General features: G+C 43.9%; 1 pseudogene; it reads right to left on the bottom strand.

Annotated features, from left to right (window-relative positions):
* Positions 1 to 8,021: 8,021 nt before the first annotated feature.
* On the bottom strand, positions 8,022 to 18,981 carry LOC139334580 (uncharacterized; annotated as a pseudogene).
* Positions 18,982 to 19,590: the final 609 nt, after the last annotated feature.

Consider the following 19,590-nt stretch of genomic DNA (forward strand, 5'->3'; position numbering starts at 1 on the left):
TTATCAGTTTTAATATTGTAACTATGCATCAGAACCATACCTTGAAAGGCTAGCCGGGTGCTTCAGTTCAATGTGACGTTTCAGGTTAGCTGTGGATGTGACTGAAGTGTGGATTTTCTTTTTGAAAGCCGACAGGCAAAGTTTGCAAAGAAATGTAAGATTTTTCCCATCCTCAATGACCTTGTCATAAAACTTGTTTAAATGATCGTACGATGCCTCCTTGCTGCTTTGTTGCCCATATGCTGCTGTCGCCTCCATGCTGCTTTTTGTTTTGATGACGCATGTGGGGGTGCAACACCGGTGGCAGGAGCTGCCAAATTGGATGTTTTTTCCGCTACATATTAAGGCCTGTTTACGGTGTGTTTTAGCCGGGTTTTCACCTGGAATGCTCTAAATGTGGCACCCTATTGAACGAAGTTAAACTGAGAGAGTGAGCCGTTCACAGACACCAGAACAAACAAGTTCACAGTAACTTTCATCAGGAAGTAATACAATATGTTCAGTTCACGTTTGCCCAAAATATGAACGAGTTCATGAACTGTCGTTCGATGAACGCGTTCAGGCACAACACTGCAGGCAACTACAAAGAATGACAAAACAAAATCATAATCACACACCATAACACAAAGACCAAGCATCCCAGAGAGCTCAGCCACTTCAGACCGGCAGGCTTAACTTCCCACTTGATGAAGACCTTGGAGAGGATCATACTGAACTACCTCTGCCACCTGGTGAGCAGCGAGCCTATTCCCCAACAGTTTGCATATCGACTTAGAATTGGTGTGGAAGAAGTAGCCATCTACTTGCTTCATCGATATGTTTCTCATCTGGAGCATACTGGAAGCCCAGTGAGGGTCATGTTTCTTGACTCAACAACACAATCCAACCATCACTGCTTAGGGGGATGCTACAAAGAGTTGTCGTAGACTGCCACATGGCTGTGTGGACCATCAACTGCCTCACCAACAGACCACAGCATGTGAGGTTTCACGACTCTGTCTCTGATGTGGTAGTTTGCAGCACGGGGGCTCCACAAGGGACATTGCTCTCTCCTTTCCTCTTCCCCCTCTATACATCAGATGTCAGACAGAACACTGACAGCAGTGACATCCAGAAGTTCTCCGATGATACAGCCATTGTTGGATGGGTATCACAGGGGAACAAATTGGAATACAGGGAGGTCATAACCAACTTTGTAGACTGTTGTGGACTGATCCACCTGCACATCAATGCCAGTGAGATGAAGGAAATGGTGACTGATTTCCGAAGGAAGGTACCACAGACTACACCGATGAACATCCAGGGTTTGGACATTGAGATTGTGGGGGATTACAAATACCTGGGTGTTCACTTAAACAACAAACTGGACTGGACAAACAACACAGATGGGGGCCAAAGTCATCTGCACCTGCTAAGAGAGGGACATGAAAAGACTAAACAAACTGGTCAGGAGAGCTGGTTGTGTCCTGGATGCCTTCTGGACACCATCAAGGAGGTAGGTGAGAGGAGGACGTTATCTAGGCTGACATCAATCATGGACAATCCATCCCACCCCCTGGATGAAACAGTTCGGGTTTAAGCAGCTCCTTCAGCAGCAGACTGCTGCATCAATTCATTTCAATTCAGTATTCCTTTATTAGTCCCACAAGGGGAAATTCCAATATACAGCAGCATCAATAAAGTGTATGAAGTATTAGAAGTGCAATGCAAATTTAAAACAAGTATATATACAAGAGTGGGATAAAATAATAACGTCATCCTAAAATTGTAGATAGTATTTACAGATTGTTATGCACTGATTATTGCACATTATTGCATTATTGCCCAGGTTATTGCACAGATTGTAAACATATTATTGTACTGATTACATGGAGCAGTTTCTGTTGTACATTCTGACGGCTGCAGGAAGGAATGACCTGCGATACTGCTCCTTCACACACTTTGGGTGTAGCATCCTGTCACTGATGGAGCTCCTCAGTGCAGTGAGTGTGTGTTGGAGGGGGTGGGAGTCATTGTCTGTCATGGAGGACAGCTTGGCTGTCATCCTCCTCTCCCCCACCTCCTCCACCTGTTCCACAGGGCATCCCAGGACAGAGCTGGCCTCTCTGATGAGTTTGTCCAGCCTCTTCCTGTCAGCTGCTGTGATGCTGCTCACCCAGACTACTCCGTATAATAGGGCAGAGGCCACAACAGAGTCCTAGAAGGTCTTCAGGAGTGCCCCCCGTACCCCAAAAGACCTCAGCCTCCTGAGCAGGTAGAGTCTGCTCTGTCCTTTTTTATAAAGTGCAGTGGTGTTATGAGTCCAGTCTAGTTTGTTGTTCAGATGAACACCCAAGTACTTTTAAGATGTGACCATCTCAATGTCCCTTCCCTGGATGTTCACTGGTGATGGGGGAGAGTGCGGGCGGCGGCAGCGGAAGTCCACAACCAGCTCCTTGGTTTTATCCGCGTTAATCAGCAGGTGGTTCTGCTGACACCAGTCCACAAAATCCTGAATGAGTCCTCTGTATGACCTATCGTCCCCATCTGTGATGAGGCCGACAATGGCAGAGTCATCAGAGAACTTCTGCAGGTGGCAACTGGGTGACAGGTGGGAAAAGTCAGCTGTGTAGAGGGTGCCATCACCGTTCCCTGGGGGGCCCCCACACTGCAGAGGACAGTCCCTGACACACAGTCCCGTGTCCTCACATACTGTGGGCGGTTGGAGAGGTAGTCCACTGTCTAGCATGTGAGGTGTTGATCCACTCCTGAAAGCTCCAGCTTGTTCCTCAGGATGGCTGGCCTGATGGTGTTGAAAGCACTGCTGAGATCCAGGAAAAGGACCTGAACAGAGCTCCCCGGCAACTCCAGGTGAGACAGGGCTCGATGGAGGAGGAAGATGAGGGCATCGTCCACTCCGATGCCAGGCTGGTATGTGAACTGCAGCGGGTCCATGGACGAGCTCACCAGGGGATGCAGGTGGGCAAGGACCAGCCGCTCCAGGGCCTTCATGAGGTGCGATGTTAGTGCCACCGGCCTGTAGCAGCTAGGGTCCTTGGGATGTGGGATCTTTGGCACAGGTACCAGACTCCTCAGGTATCTGAGGAGTCCTCAGGTATCTGAGGAGTCTGGGACTGAGGTCGTCCGGTCCTGCAGCCTTCCTGGTCTTTAACCTCCTGAGCTGATTTCTCACCTGGAGAGGTGTGAGAGACAAGTTGGATGTGCATGTGAAGTGGATGGGGGGCTGGGAGGAACAGGGGGTGGCGTTGGAGGTGGTGAGCTGAATACTGTGGGGGGGGGGGGGTACTTGGGCAGAGTGCTGGCAGAACAAAGGAGGGCTGCTGCAGTGCTGGTACAGCTGGGGGAGGGATGTTTCCTCAAACCTGCAGAAGTAGCTGTTCAGCTCATCTCCCCAGCTGCCTGAGAGTTTGGCTTCTGGTGGCCTGAAATGGTTTTCAGGCCTCTCGAGACTCCTCTGGTGTTGTTCTCCTGCAGCTTCCTCCATTCTCCTCCTGTATCTGTCCTTCCCCTCCCTGATTTTCCTTCTGAGCTCCCTCTGAACAGTTTTCAGCTCCTCTTTGTTTCCTGATTTGAAGGCCCTCTTCTTCTCCTTTAGAAGAGCCTTAATGTCAGGATTAATCCGGGGTTTGTTGTTGGAGTGACGCCGTACAGTCCTGGTGGGTACAGTGGTCTCGACACAAAAGTTTATGTAGTCTGTGATGCTGTCCTTCAAACTGTCGATGTCCTCCTCATGAGAGTCACTGAATATATCCCACACGATTGTCTCGAAGCAGTCCTTCAGAGCCTCTTCAGCCTCCACAGACCACCTCTTCACTGTGCGGGACACAGCTGGTTGCCTGTTGACAAGGGGCTTGTATACAGGCAGGAGATGAACCAGGTTGTGATCAGCTCTTCCCAGAGGAGGGAGGGGTGATGATTCATATGCCTCCTTGGTGTTGGCATAGAATAGGTCCAGTGTTTTATTGTCTCTGGTGGCACATGTGACATACTGGATGAATTTGGGCAGAGTGGAGGACAGAGAGGCATGATTCCCCAGAGATCACTAAGAGGGCCTGTGGTTTCTGAGTCTGCAGCCTGCTGATCACGGAGTTGATGACGTCACAGGCTGCTTCGGCGTTAGCAGAGGGAGGAATATACACAGCCACCACTATGGCGTGTGAGAACTCCCGCAGCAGATAATATGGCCTCAGACTAACAGCCAACAGCTCAATGTCCGGGCAGCAGTGATGCTCTTTGATAGTGATGTGCCTGGAGTTACACCATCTATCGTTCACAAACACTGCCAGCCCTCCTCCCTTCCTCTTACCGCTCTTCTCTGTCCGGTCCGCCCATACGAGTGAAAATCCATCCAGCGCTACAGTCGCGTCTGTGTGCTGCGTTCCCAGCCAAGTCTCTGTGAACAGTAGCAAACTGCACCGTCGGTAATCCTGTTCATGTCGGGTCAGCGCTGCCAGCTCATCCATCTTGTTGGGGAGAGATCTTACATTCCCCATGATGATGGACGGGAGAGTCGGTCTGTAAGCTCTCCTTCTGTTGCGATGTTCAATCCCTGCACGGCACCCCCGCATCCTCCTCCTTATCTCACGGGGGACATCAGGTCGCTCCTCCAGCCGCACAGCTTTGTTACGCAGGGCCAGCAGTTGATCCCTACTGTAAACAATGGGAGCCATTGTCTCTCACGGACCCACAGACGCGGCAAAAGTTGCACGGGTTGTAAAGGTGGTCTCAAAGTAGCACCAGAGTTGCCGTGTTTAGCGTCTCTGATGCGCCAGATATTTAAAAACACGTTAAACTAAAAGAATAAAAAAAAAAGACACACGAGAAAAACAGAAAGATAAGAAAAACTCCTAAGAGTCTAGCGAGCTGCTGTAAAAGGCTGCCGCTCGTACGCCCAGTGTGTCAGAAAGAATGCTACTGCAGGTCCTTCATCCCAACAGCTGTCAGATTGTTTAATGCCAGCATCATGTAATGCAGCACTGTGTTGATGCTGTCCTTCCTAAATTCCATCCATCCGTTTTCTATGCCGCTTATCCCTTTCGGGGTCACGGGGGGGCCGGAGCCTATCTCGGCTGTCAGCGGGCGAGAGGCAGGGTACACCCTGGACCGGTCGCCAGCCGATCGCAGGGCACATACACACACCATTCACACTCACACTCACACCTAGGGGCAATTTAGAGTCACCAATCAACCTAATGAGCATGTTTTTGGTCTGTGGGAGGAAGCCAGAGTGCCCGGAGAGAACCCACGCATGCACGGGAAGAACATGCAAACTTCACACAGAAAGGCCCGACCCGGGAATCGAACCTGCGACCTTCTTGCTGTGAGGCACGTGCACTACCTGCTGCGCCACCGTGCAGCCCCCTTCCTAAATTCCACATCATAAACCCGCTTTTGTTTTGCACGACTGTTATGAATGCTAATATACCCATTTCATCTGGTGCAATATCTTTACATCTTGTGCAATTTCTAAGTTGTATATTTTTTCACAACTGTGCAATAACACTGTTTATTATCCATATTGGCAACAGTATTTTTATAAACTGTACATGTTGTGCATATACAGCTTTTCTATTCTGTATCTTGTACACTTTTTTAATCTTGACCCCTTTGTGCCACTGTTTTTACTTTTTGTAAACTTGCTGGCTGTAACGACTTCATTTCCCTGGTGTGGGATAAATAAACTCTATCTTATCTTATCTTATCTTATCTTATCTTATCTTATCTTATCTTATATATTCAGTATTATATGTCATTGTTATTACTGTAGCTTTTCCAAAACCCTTTCAGTAGTGGATGAAAATGTTTGTTTTGGGGAAAGAAAAGAGATCTTTCTGTTGCATCCAACTCTCATAACATTAATAGCTCTTTTTGGGCAACACAGACCTAAAATGTCTCATAGCCTTAATTTTTTCATTTTTTTCCAGCTTGGAAAAAAAACAGACCACAACAGTCATTTCTCCTCAGCAAAGTGTGGTGGAGATGTCTTTTGTTGAGGGTTCAGAAACACAGTTGTAACTCCCAACTATCTCCCCAGTGTCTTGTAAGCTGTGAAAAGAAAAAGAAAGCTACATCCTTCTATCTCTTCTAATTCAATTTTATGCCTGTGTTTCTTTACTCCTACTCATCATCCCTCTCGACTACGGATCAGTTGAACACTCTGTTTTGTTCTACAGCAAAAAGTGATTTAGCGCTGGGGTAGATTTCATTATCAAGGGGACACTGAGAATACTAAAAATGCTCTCTAAAGAAAAATTTGTCACTGATTCTCTCAACCAGCATGTTTTATTTTGGTTCTTTTGTTGTCAATTCTTGTTTTTTTCCCCCTTTGGTGTGTTGCAAAATGGAGAGAGAGCTAAGTCACACACACACACACACACACACACACACACACACACACACACACACACACACACACACACACACACACACACACACACACACACACACACACACACACACACAAGTTGTGTTTATATTACTTGTGGCACTTGTGGGGACATTACATAGACTTACATTCATTTCCTGGAGCCTTACTTGTCTAAACCTAACCCTAACCATAACCACTATCTACCTATTCCTAACCCGTAACCCTATCCTCTGTCTGCACCCTAAAATTTAATAATTTATATTAAGGGGACCTGTGTATTGTCCCCATAAGGGAGGTCAGTCCCCACAATGTGACTGTGTAAACAGATTTTTGTCCCCACAACGTGATAAATACCTGGTTACACACACACACACACACACACACACACACACACACACACACACACACACACACACACACACACAGGAGTTCTTAAAACATGTCCATCTGCTCTTTGTGCTCCCTGCTTATGTCCTTAAGACCCCTTTGCATTGTGATAGTAAAGCAGTAGGGCTTCAGACTGTGGTTGCTTTCTTGGCAAGATCAGTGGAGGCCTGACTATCTGATGTACACGTGTAAGCAGGCACAGCAAATGCGCACTTCAGCCATTAGGGACGGGATTGTAGATGCTCCCCATTAAACCATTACAATAGAGGGGCAACAAGAACAGGATAGCTGGTTTGCAACTGTGCAACATGCATCCAGTACATGGAGGATGTTTAAAGCAGTAGCAGATACTACCAGGTTTATTATGGAGGCAACTCTCTCTCTCTCTCTCTCTCTCTCTCTCGCTCTCTCTCTCTCTCATGTTCATCTATTAAATACCAGTCAATTTGCATAATGTTTTTTGCAGACAAAAACACATTCAACAGTGTAGCATGAATTCAATTCAATTCATATACTTTTATATGTCCCGCAAGGGGAAATTCCAATTTACAGCAGCACCAGTGAAAGATAGATTGGATTAAAAAAAAAAAGAAAGTATATACAAGAGTGTAATAAAAATAAACATTATCTTAAATTATAAATTGTATTTGCAGTTACATGTACAGGATGTACATGATGTTATGTACAGGATGGATTGCACAGATTATTCCACCAATTATTTCCCAGATTATTGTACAGGTAATTTACAGATGATTTAGAGATAATTATCAGATTACTCTGAGCAGTTTTTGTTGTGCAGTCTGACAGCTGCAGGAAGGAATAACCTGCGATACTGCTCCTTCACACACTTTGGATGTAGCATCCTATCACTGATGGAGCTCCTCAGTGCAGTGAGTGTGTGTTGGAGGGGGTGGGAGTCATTGTCTGTCATGGAGGACAGCTTGCCTGTCATCCTCCTCTCCCCTACCTCCTCCACCTGTTCCAGAGAGCATCCCAGGACAAAGCTGGCCTTCCTGATGAGTTTGAGCAGCCTCTTCCTGTCAGCTGCTGTGATGCTGCTCCACCCAGCAGACTACACCGTAGAAAATGGCAGAGGCCACAACAGAGTCCTAGAAGGTCTTCAGGAGTGCCCCACACACCCCAAAAGACCTCAGCCTCCTGAGCAGATAGTCTGCTCTGTCCTTTTTTATAAAGCGCAGTGGTGTTATGAGTCCAGTCCAGTTTGTTGTTCAGATGAACACCCAGGTACTTATAAGATGTCACCATCTCAATGTCCCTTCCCTGGATGTTCACTGGTGAAGTCCACAACCAGCTCCTTGGTTTTTCCAGCATTAATCCGTAGGTGGTTCTGCTGGCACCAGTCCACAAAAAAGTCCTCTGTATGACCTGTCGTCCCCATCTGTGATGAGGCCGACAATGGCAGAGTCATCAGAGAACTTCTGCAGGTGGCAGCTGGGTGACAGGTGGGAAAAGTCAGCCATATAGAGGGTGAAGAGGAACGGTGCCAGCGCCATTCCCTGGGGGGCCCCCACACTGCAGAGGACAGTCCCTGACACACAGTCCCGTGTCCTCACATACTGTGGGCGGTTGGAGAGGTAGTCCACTATCCAGCATGTGAGGTGTTGGTCCACCCCCGAACACTCCAACTTATTTCTCAGGATGGCTGGCCTGATGGTGTTGAAAGCACTGCTGAGGTCCAGGAAAAGGATCCGAACAGAGCTCCCAGGTGACTCCAGGTGAGACAAAGCTTGATGGAGGAGGAAGATGAAGGCATCGTCCACTCCGATGCCAGGCTGGTACGTGAACTGCAGCGGGTCCATGGACGAGCTCACCAGGGGATGCAGGTGGGCAAGGACCAGCCGCTCTAGGGCCTGCAGCTGCACGACATGTACAGTTATGTCACATGTGGAAAGTATTTTGTATAAAAATCCATACACATTTGTTACAATTATGATTAATAATGTGATACTAATTATTTTTTTAAATGAAGAAATACTGTATTTTTCCTGCACAGTTAGGACTGTGCTATAGAATACATAATAATAAGTCAAGATTTGTCTTAAAAAGTAACTACAATGAGAAATGTGTATAAGTGTTTCCGTATAAGATATATATATTTTTACTGTGCTATATATTTTTTACTGTGCAATAGCCCAAGGACACCATATTTTATAGGTCATATTTAACTCATTTGCAATTCAAAATTTGCTTTGAAATTGAGCCATTCTTCACAAGGCAATTTTTTCATACTGTACAAAACAGCTAATTTGATGTTGTATATTTTTTATTTATTTCTCTACCTCTCCTTTTATTCTTGCTGAATTTCCCTGGTGTGGGATCAATGAAGTCTTATTTTAACATACAGTATGTGACTGTGTTGACACCACATTTAGTCTCTGTGTGATTTTCAGTGCAGCCAGCGAATTGTTAGCATCAAGAAAAGTGTCAGGAACAGACGAATGCAGGGAACAGCTTTCATCATTTGAGGATCTTTCTACTTTTCTTTTGATTTGGCATTCCAAATCCATTTCAGCAAGGATGTTTTTGATGTTTTCACTTGAGCTTGGTTACATTTTATGTCAGACACTGTGTGGACCTGCATTTAATAGCAAATCCTAAATTTAGGAACACACATGATACCGCATTTCCAAACATGGACATGAGCTTTTCAATCCATGTCTACACTCATCACTGAGTTACTTTGCATCACGTAATTACGTATGATTCGTTCCTATTATTAAGCGACTTTTTCCTCATAATTATTGGTTACTATTTCAGTATTATTTAAGTTTCTCATAATCATAACATCATAAACACACTTAAGATAGTAATAACAAGGAGAAACAAATCTCTTAACACACACACACACACACACACACACACACACACACACACACACACACACACACACACACACTTTTCTTTCGCCCTTTTTCGATTGTGCTTCCATAAATGATAGATGATTTCTGATCCCGAAAGTGAAATGTTCAAATCCCATGTTCATTTAAAATTCACTGCACTTTTCAGTTGCAGAAATACAACAGCAGTTTATGGGCTTGAAAATGTCTTTTTTGTGCGTGAAATTCTGACCGTATTGAAATTTGTACTTCACTCGAAAATTTGTTACAACAGCAAAACATAATTGAACATATCAATAATATCAGTCTTCATTTCCAGCTTGTTAATTTTCTAATGCCTTTTAGCTCATATTTGATTTTCATGCTAAACTTTCATTTCTGACACAGCTGGGCTCAGGGTGTATAGTGAGAACACAGAGACTTTCCAAAGCACCCGATTAAAAATATTCAGCACGTTTGAAGATCTGCATAGGAACTAAATCCCCTCCATTGTCCTTGTGAGCTGTCTTGAAAATGGTGAATATCTTTGCTCTAACCGACCTGCCTTTGGGAAAGAAGGCAATTACAGTGGGATTTCATGTACACTACAGCTCAGGATTACAAAAGCCTTGTATCAGGATAGTGTGACCCCACCCTCCATTGTGGCTCCTTAGGAGGTATCCGTTGTCTCCAGCTGGGATGAGAAAACTCCAGACCAGGGAGGTAAATCTAATTTTTGAAGATCACAGGACTTTATGATAATCACTCCCATTCCAGCAGTGGACTATGTGAGATTTCAAGAGACAGGATTACCAGGGTTTGGTGACTCAATTTCAAGAAAAGATTAATTTAGGGGTTACAGTGAAAAAGCGAAGAAAACAATGACTATGCTAATTTTTCTCACCCCATCTATTGTGATGACCCTGTACACACACTATACTCTGTGTTTCTAAATGTACTACACAAAATTATATCATTCTACAGCCAGCATATGTCATACTAAAGCTTTTCTTCACTGAAGAACTGAACAACTAAAACATATATTATTATTATTATTATTATTATTAAGAAGAAGAAGAAGATCAGCTAATGCTCACATAAATTACATGTTAAGATAAAAACATACATAAAGATAATAATGATGCACAGTTCAAGTATGACAATAAAGAATTAAAACAAAGGAAAACAAAAATGGTTATCATTTACCAGAAGCATCTAAACCAAACTGGAAAGTTTCTTCAGCACATTAGTATTTGCGTTAACATTGCAATGGCCTAAACAATAGCAGCAGTAACTGCAGTGAGATGCAGACTCAGGTACAAACCTCAACAGTGCACTGAAAGAATCTTTGCATATTTTCTATTACATTAGAATTATTACATTGACTACTTATCTTGCTCCCAATATGTCTTGTTGCATACAAAAAACACCATATGGGCATGTTGGCAAGATTAAAAACTTGATTTTCATTGGATGTGTTCTTTAAATGAGAGAAGTTATGTTTCATATATACATCTGCAGATAGGTCAGACATGATGAGCATTTAAGATGTTCATGGGAAACGAAAAGTAATTAAGTAAATTAATTAAGAAAAGTAACTAAGTGTTATAATAAGACTAATCAAAGAACCGCACGCACACGCGCACACACACACGCACACATAAATTAATTTTTAACGTTCAAAAACATTGTTATGATGCCATGTTTAGAAACTCTTCCACATTGTTAGTCTGTAAAAACTGTAGATGGCCATTTTTGCCTGACCCACAATGGAATTAAACAACTGTTCACTTTTGACTGTAACTGTAGCCTCGGATGAACATGCGTTTGGAAAATGTTTCTCCAAACGTGCTTAACATTTGCTGTAGCAGCTGATGCAGGGAACACAGTCTGCCACAGTCAAAAAACAGATAAAATGTTTCTTTTTGTGAGGAGACAGTTACTGCTTACACTTCAACCATTTGACTGATGATTGTTTATGTTTTTCTCTCTCCACAGTCTTGATGTTATTTTTCAAACTTAGTTGAGCTTACTTAAGCTGTTAGTTGGAGTCTTGCTGTGTCTTGCACAGCAAGCAGTCTTTCAAATCAGGAACAAGTGACAGTGCAGGGAAAGGATCATCAGCATTTGATTGACAATGTTCATTACAATGTGCATTTAACAAAGACAGTTCAGTCTGTGTCAGCTCATACTTCTCATAGCTCATACAGGTGAAACAGGGATGTCTGGTGATCTGTGACTCAAATTGCCTGGTGACAAACGTGTATGCCACTATCCCCGGGTCGGCACATGACTCGTTCATCCTGGCGAATTCTAGCATCCCTACAGTCTTTCAGGGGGACACCCTGAAAGCAGATGGGTGGCTAACGGCTATCCACTGAAAACGTGGTTGATGACGCCATATATCACACCAACAAGATGGCAGCATGATTTTAACAGTGTTTTCAGCAGTGCTTGGTCAGTCATCAAACGCACACTTGGGGTTCTCAAAATGCATTTTAGATGTCTGGACTGGACAGGTGGTTCTTTAACATACAGCCCTCAGAGTGTCGGTGCATTCTTCGTGGCATGTTGCTTTTTACACAACATGGCTGTACGACGCGGATGTCACGATGAACTCACGGAGGACACATTAAGGGACTTAAGATGGAGAGAGGCCGAACTGCATGTGCCGTGTCAACTGGGAGAGCAGCAGAATGCACAGGAGAGGAGCTGTCCCAGCTTTGTCATTGAGTAAGTATTTGCGGTTACATCAGTTCAAAAAACATCTGACGATCAATAACTTTCCACACTAAACAGATAGACAGTGTTGAAATAAATTTCGCAAGGCCGTAGATACGGCCACTGCGAGCCTGGACCTCCGGCAGTCTCCTCCTGGGAGAAGTTTGGGCGTCAGACAGTTTGCTGCGCGGGCTCAGTCATCCTCAAAACTTGACATGCGCCTCGCCAGCGGCATTTTTAAAGGTGAGGTGAGGAGCTGGTGTGATTGGTGAAGATTGGACTCGGCTGTGTCAAACCCACTCCACACCTTCTCCCCTCCCTCCTTCCGAGTTGCGCCGCTGGGTGCGACTGAGATGAGAAGGGGGAGGAGTTGCGCCTATGGCGCAGTGCACAGAAATACCAAAGTCTGCGCCACCACGCCCCATCAGCGAAGTGGACCTGACTTTGTGCCGCGCCAGCAGTGGAATCGAAAATAGAGCCTGCAGTCTCAGTTTGTGCGGGGGAGGCTCTATGAAGGAGTACAGCATACAACCGCACAGAGCCTTGTGCCACTAGGGGGCATTAGTTACAATACATTAATTCAATTCAATTTAATTTTATTTGTATAGTGCCAAATCACAACAAAAGTTGTCTCAGGACACTTTCCATATAGAGCTGGCACAGGCCAAGCTCTTTTATCTACAGAGAACCAACAATTCCCTCATGAGCAAGCACTTGGCGACAGTGGCGAGGAAAAACTTCCTTTTAACAGGCAGAAACCTCGGGCAGAACCAGGCTCTGGGTGGGCGGCCATCTGCCTCGACCGGTTGGGTTAGAGAGGGAGAGCAAGAGAGAGAGAGAGACAGACAGACAGAGAAAGACAGACAGAAATGCAGTCAGAGAGACAGACAGACAGACAGACAGACAGACAGACAGACAGACAGACAGACAGACAGACAGACAGACATAGTAACAGTGACAGTGGATGTAATAACAGTAGTAGCAGTTGCAGTGGAAGTCAGGCAGGGCCATGGCAGGAGACGTAGATGTAATCCACAATCCAGATTCAGCCACTGTCCATGGGAACCTGCGAGATGACAAAGCACAGAGAATCCGGGGAAGGAGCTAAGTTAGTAACACGCCGTGGTAGGACATGAGAGCGTGCAGATGGAGAGGGAGAGAAGGACAGAGGAGCTTGGTGTATCTTTGGAGGTCCCCCGACAGTCTACTATAAGCTTTATCAAAAAGAAAAGTTTTAAGCCTCCTCTTAAATGTAGAGACAAAGACTGGAAGATGGTTCCAGAGGAGAGGAGCTTGATAGCCAAATGCTCTGGCTCCTGTTTTGCTTTTGGAGACTTTAGGAACCATAAGTAGACCTGCATTCTGGGAACGCAGTGTTCGAGTGGGGTAATAAGGTACTATGAGCTCTTTAAGATAGGAAGGTGCCTGACGATTTATGTCTTTGTAAGTAAGGAGGAGAATTTTAAATTCTATTCTAAACTTTACAGCACAGAATCCTGTGGAACTCCATAGCTGACTTTATCGAGCACAGAGGAGTTGTCATTAACATGTACAAACTGACAAGTAGGATTTAAACTTTACGCAGTTCCCTAAATGCCAATGAAGTGTTCCAGTCTCAAATGCAATGGTGTCAAATGCAGCACTAAGATCCAATAAGACTAGTACAGAGACAAATCCTTTATCAGATGCAATTAGAAGGTCATTTGTAACTTTAACCAGTGCTGTCTCTGTGCTATGATGCACTCTAAATCCTGACTGGAAATCCTCAAATAAACTATTTTTGTGTAGAAAGTCACACAGCTGATTGGCAACTGCTTTCTCAAGAGTTTTTGAGAGAAAGGGAGCATGGATATCGGTCTATAGTTGGCTAAAACCCCTGGATCAAGAGTAGGCTTTTTAAGTAGAGGTTTTATCACAGATACTTTAAAGGACTGTGGTACATAGCCTGTTGATAAAGACAGATTGATCATGTCTAATACAGAAGAGTCAATTAAAGGTAATACTTCTTTAAACAGCTTAGTGAGGATTTGGTCTAAAATCCAGGTTGATGATGAAATTATTGAAATTAGTTGGTGAAGGTTGACAGTGTAAAACCGATGAATTCTGTCTCTAATAGTTAGAATTTTATCATTAAAGAAGCTCATGAAGTCATTACTGTTCAGAGCTAAAGGAATACATGGTTCAACAGAATTATGGCTCTCTGTCAGCCTGGCTACAGTGCTGAAGAGAAACCTGGGATTGTCCTTATTTTCCTCTATTAGTGCAGAGTAATAGGCTGCCCTGGCACTGCGGAGGGCTTTCCTGTATCCTCTGTTGTATTGAGACATGGCATTGAATTAAATGCTGATGGGATCATATCCTTAAATTTAGCTACAGCACTATCAGACAGGAGTCTGGTATAAGATTTTTTGCCTACTGGCTGGCAGTCTGGTAATATGAATTCAAAAGTTATTAAATGATGGTCCGATAAAAGAGGATTCTGTGAGGAGACTTCTAAGTCTTCAATTTCAATGCCATATGTCAGAACAAGGTTAAAACTGAGTTGGTTGATGTACATTCTGATGGAAGCCAACCTAGTCTAATACTGAGATAAACGCAGTGCTAAGTGTCACACCGCGGTGAGGTATTGTCTTGTTTTGGGTTTTCTGTCTCGTCTTTTCCTGTTTTATTTTGCAAAGTACAGTAACTCTCCTCTCGTTTCAGGTCACTTGCCCTTCCTCATGTCTCCAGTCTGATTGTCTTCCCGATTACCTGATTGTTTCCACCTGTTTCCCATTACCCTCATGTGTTCAAGTAGTCTGCGTTTCCCTTGTCTTGTGCCAGTGTGTTTCGTCTCTCGCTTGAAGTTCTTGTTGTCTTCCTCTGTAAAGAGTGATTTTTCGTTGTACCTTTTATAGACCAATATAGTTTTCTTGTAGATATAGACTTAGGTTTTTTCCTCTGTTAAGAGTGATTTTTCATTGTTCCTTTTATAGTCCAGTATAGTTTTCTTGTAGACATAGACTTAAGTTTTTCCTTGTTAAGAGTGATTTTGGTTGTAGTTTATATTGTTTTGTTGGATCTGTTTTTTCCTCCTTTGGAGTGATTTTCTGTTCTTTGTTTTATTACTCTTGTTAGTATAGATATTCCTCCCTTTGGAGCGATTTCAGTTGTAATATTTTCATAGCCTGATTTTGTTTTCTTGTTTCTTTGTATATAATCCGTGTATCATTCGTTCATCCGTTTTTCAAAATAAAACCAAAACCAGAAAAACGAAATAACGACTCGTCTTTTCAATATTTGTTTCCAGACCCAAAACGAAAAAACAGATAACGAATCGTTTTTCCAATTTCCGATTTTGTGCACTATTGGAAAATGGATAAAACAGATAACGGGCGATTCTCCAATTTGGAGAGTTTAATTTGACGCAGGCCGTGTGACCCGGAAGTGAACTTTGGCCTTGGAGACGAGAGAGAAGAACGGCGCCAAACAGAATGACAGAATAACCAGAATAACGCTTGGTATTGTGTTGTTAGTACATGTTACCACTGCTTTGATTCAGACATTCACAGAACCTCCTCTACTGTATATTTCTCCTGTTTTCTTCTTGCCATTGTTGATAAAAACTCCACGATCAGCCTCTGTGTTGCCTGCCGGCTGCGTCCTGCGCGTATTTGCGTAAACTCACTGGGCAGTCCGCAGGGGGATATCTCGGCAACCCATTGGTCAATTTTGATGATCAACACCTTTATCAACCGGTCAGAGTCATGAGTTTCGGTCGCTACCACCAGTTACCTTAAATGCCCATATTACTGCTTGTGGTTTAAATTGTGTTTCTCCCCCGTCATTTAGGTATGAAATATGTTGGGATTGGTGCTTCCTAGCGATGCCCACCCAGAAGGCATAGATCATCTGTAGTGCACGTATCTGACACTGCCCCTTGTAAAGGGGGCTCTCGTGATGAACAGGCTAGGAATGCTGTTACTTTTGCCTATATTCATAGGAAGGACCATCCACATATGCCGACACATCAGTTCTACGCACCTCAGAATTAATAACACAACAACCCAAATAAAACAGAGCAAAGTAATAGAAGACTTGTTCAGAGCCCAGGACCTGACATGGAGAAAAAAAAAAAATAATAATTCATGCGAACGAAATACTAATTCGTGGGAACGGAAATAATTAATTCGTGCGAACGAAATACTAATTTGCTCCCACGAATTAATCACAGGGTTATGCTGCTGCCGATCGCACGTGGCACAATGCTTATTGTCAACAAAGCAGCGACACACAGCCACATAGGCAAGCACAGTCTTTGATACGTCATCAGATAAGATGGGACAATCAATAAAGATAATTTAATGTAGTAAATAGTGTTTGTTGTGGTTATTTTGCACAGAAATGCGCCTGACATCTTCTTTGAAGTTTGTGTGCGTGGGCGTGTTTACACATGGCTGCTGACAAACAAGAGCGAGGGATCAGACGAGAGTCACAGAGTTGCACAGCTGATCATAGCTTTTATATAACTGTGTCTCTGGTGAAATTCATAACTTAAACTACAGCATTGGATCTCACGATAGCGCGTTTTGGTGCCATGTGTTTTATACCACATTGTAGAGGAGATCGTCCTGTTTAATTTGATATGCATATCGCCGACCTGGTTGATAGAGGTGTCAATCATCAAAATTGACCAATGGGTTGCCGAGATATCCCCATGCGGACTGCCCAGTGAGTTTACGCGCAGGACGCAGCCGGCAGGCAACACAGAGGCTGATCGTAGAGTTTTTATCAACAATGGCAAGAAGAAAACAGGAGAAATATACAGTAGAGGAGGTTCTGTGAATGTCTGAATCAAAGCGGTGCTAACATGTACTAACAACACAATACCAAGCGTTATTCTGGTTATTCTGTCATTCTGTTTGGCGCCGTTCTTCTCTCTCGTCTCCAAGGCCAAAGTTCACTTCCGGGTCACACGGCTTGCGTCAAATTAAACTCTCCAAATTGGAGAATCGCCCGTTATCTGTTTTATCCATTTTCCAATAGTGCACAAAATCGGAAATCGGAAAAACGATTCGTTATCCGTTTTTTCGTTTTGGGTCTGGAAACAAATATTGAAAAAACAAGTCGTTATTTCGTTTTTCTGGTTTTGGTTTTATTTTGAAAAACGGATGAACGAATGATACACGGATTGTATATGTTTCATAGCGGGGTGATTCCTGTAGGGGAAGATCACTCGTCAGGAAAGTTTCATAGCCTTTTCGTTTTTCACACTCTGCCAAGAGGATTTTTCAGACTTCTTTAATAAAGACTGAAATTGTGTACACGAGTCTCGGCATCTGAGTCCTGCTTCGAGCCATAGCCTGACACTAAGGTTGTCATTATCAACGTCGACATGTACATTAAAGTCACCTACAATTATTACTTTATTTGCTTTAAGGACTAAACCTCAGAGAACTCAGCTAAATTCGGACTATGGGCCAGGAGAGCGGTATACTACTGTATAACCAATAAAACTGGCTGCACTGTTTTCCATTTTTCATGGGAAAGAGTGAGAACAAGACTTTCAAATGAGTTATAGTCGAGTTTAGGTTTATGGTTGATTAAAAGGCTTGAGTCAAAAATGGCTGCAACTCCACCTCCTCTGCCACTGCCTCCAGGAATGTGAGTATTAATATGGCTCGGAGGAGTAGCTTCATTTAGGCTATACTCTTCAGGACACAGCCAGGTTTCAGTCAGACAAAATAAATCAATATTATGGTCTGATATTAACTCATTTACTAAAACAGCTTTAGAGGACAGAGATCTGATGTTAAGGAGTCCACATTTAATTCTCCTATCTTGTTGTACTATTGCAGAGGTTGTTTTAATTTTAATTAGATTTTTGTGTTTAACTCCTCTTCTCTGTACTTTTGGTTTACTTAGTTTACGTGGTCGGGGGGCAGACACAGTCTCTATGGAGTGTTGGGTGGGTAACTGCTCTAATGGAAGCGCAGAGAAGCGTGTAGGACTGCAGCTCTGCCTCCTGGTCTTAACTCTGAGTTGTCAGGGGTTAGGTTCATCAATATTTCTAGAGATGAGAGCTGCTCCCTCCAAAGTGGGATGGATGCCATCTCTCCTAATCAGACCAGGTCTTCCCCAGAAAGTCTGCCAATTATCAATGAAGCCCACACCATTTGCTGGACACCACCTCAACAGCCAGCGATTGAATGATGACATGCGGCTAAACATATCATCACTGGTCAGATTTGGCGGGGGTCCAGAGAAAACTACGGAGTCCGATATCATATTTGCATATGTACACACCGATTCCACATTAATTTTAGTGGCCTCCGATTGGCGTAACCGGATGTCATTACTGCTGACGTGAATAACAATCTTACTGTATTTACAAGACTATGTCGCTGGTGCCGCTAACTTCACATTTCTCAAAATGAAGCTGCCAGTAATCAGAGTTGGTTTCTCAGCAGGTGTGTTGCTGAGTGTGGAGACCCTGTTAGAAGCATGAAGTGGTTGGTGGTAACCCATGGGCTTCAGCTTGGGACTATGCTTCCTTTGAACAGTCACCCAGCCACCCTGGTTTCCTGGCTGCTCGGGAGCTGTCAAGGGACGGCTAGCCGGAGCTGCACTTGGTCGGTCCGCATCGGCTACGGGGGCCTGGCTAACTACAGCTAATGGTTTGGTTTCCATGGTGCAGAGCCAAGCTTCCAATTCACTAAGCCTTGCCTCCAACTCACCAAATAAGCTACATTTATTACACGTACCAGTATCACTAAAGGAGGCAGAGGAGTAGCTAAACATGTGACACACCAAGCAGGAGAGAGCTGGAGAGGGACAGAGAGAAGCTATCGCTAGCTGCTAGGCTAAGCTGGTGTAGCTAGCAGAGCAGACAAGCGTGTAGACAAATAAAATTAACAGTTGTTAAATAAACAGACTTATGGGTGCTTGAGCAGAACTAATGTTACTTTAGAGAGCGGATAATAGGCCGCTGTAACAAAACACAGTGCAAATTGAGGAGCAAGAGCGACAAACGTATTCTGCTACTAACGCAGCAACCGGAAACAGGAAGTGAGACAATACGCTTACCTCAGCACGTCAGCATATATGATTTTGTCTGTCTCTGTTGAGATCACATTTAAAACAAACAAATAAATAAAAACAAATCCAACAAATTAAGCAGGTTTTTCATTGTCATTATGTCATTAGGCCTCACTGAAGCACGTCTGAGCATGTCCGAAAGTGTCCTAACCTAGTTCTTTAAGATGTCAAGATGCCAAAAATAAAGTGACTGAGCTGACT

This window comes from Chaetodon trifascialis, chromosome 8 (genome assembly GCF_039877785.1).
Source record: "Chaetodon trifascialis isolate fChaTrf1 chromosome 8, fChaTrf1.hap1, whole genome shotgun sequence".
Classification (NCBI taxonomy): Eukaryota; Metazoa; Chordata; class Actinopteri; order Chaetodontiformes; family Chaetodontidae; genus Chaetodon; species Chaetodon trifascialis.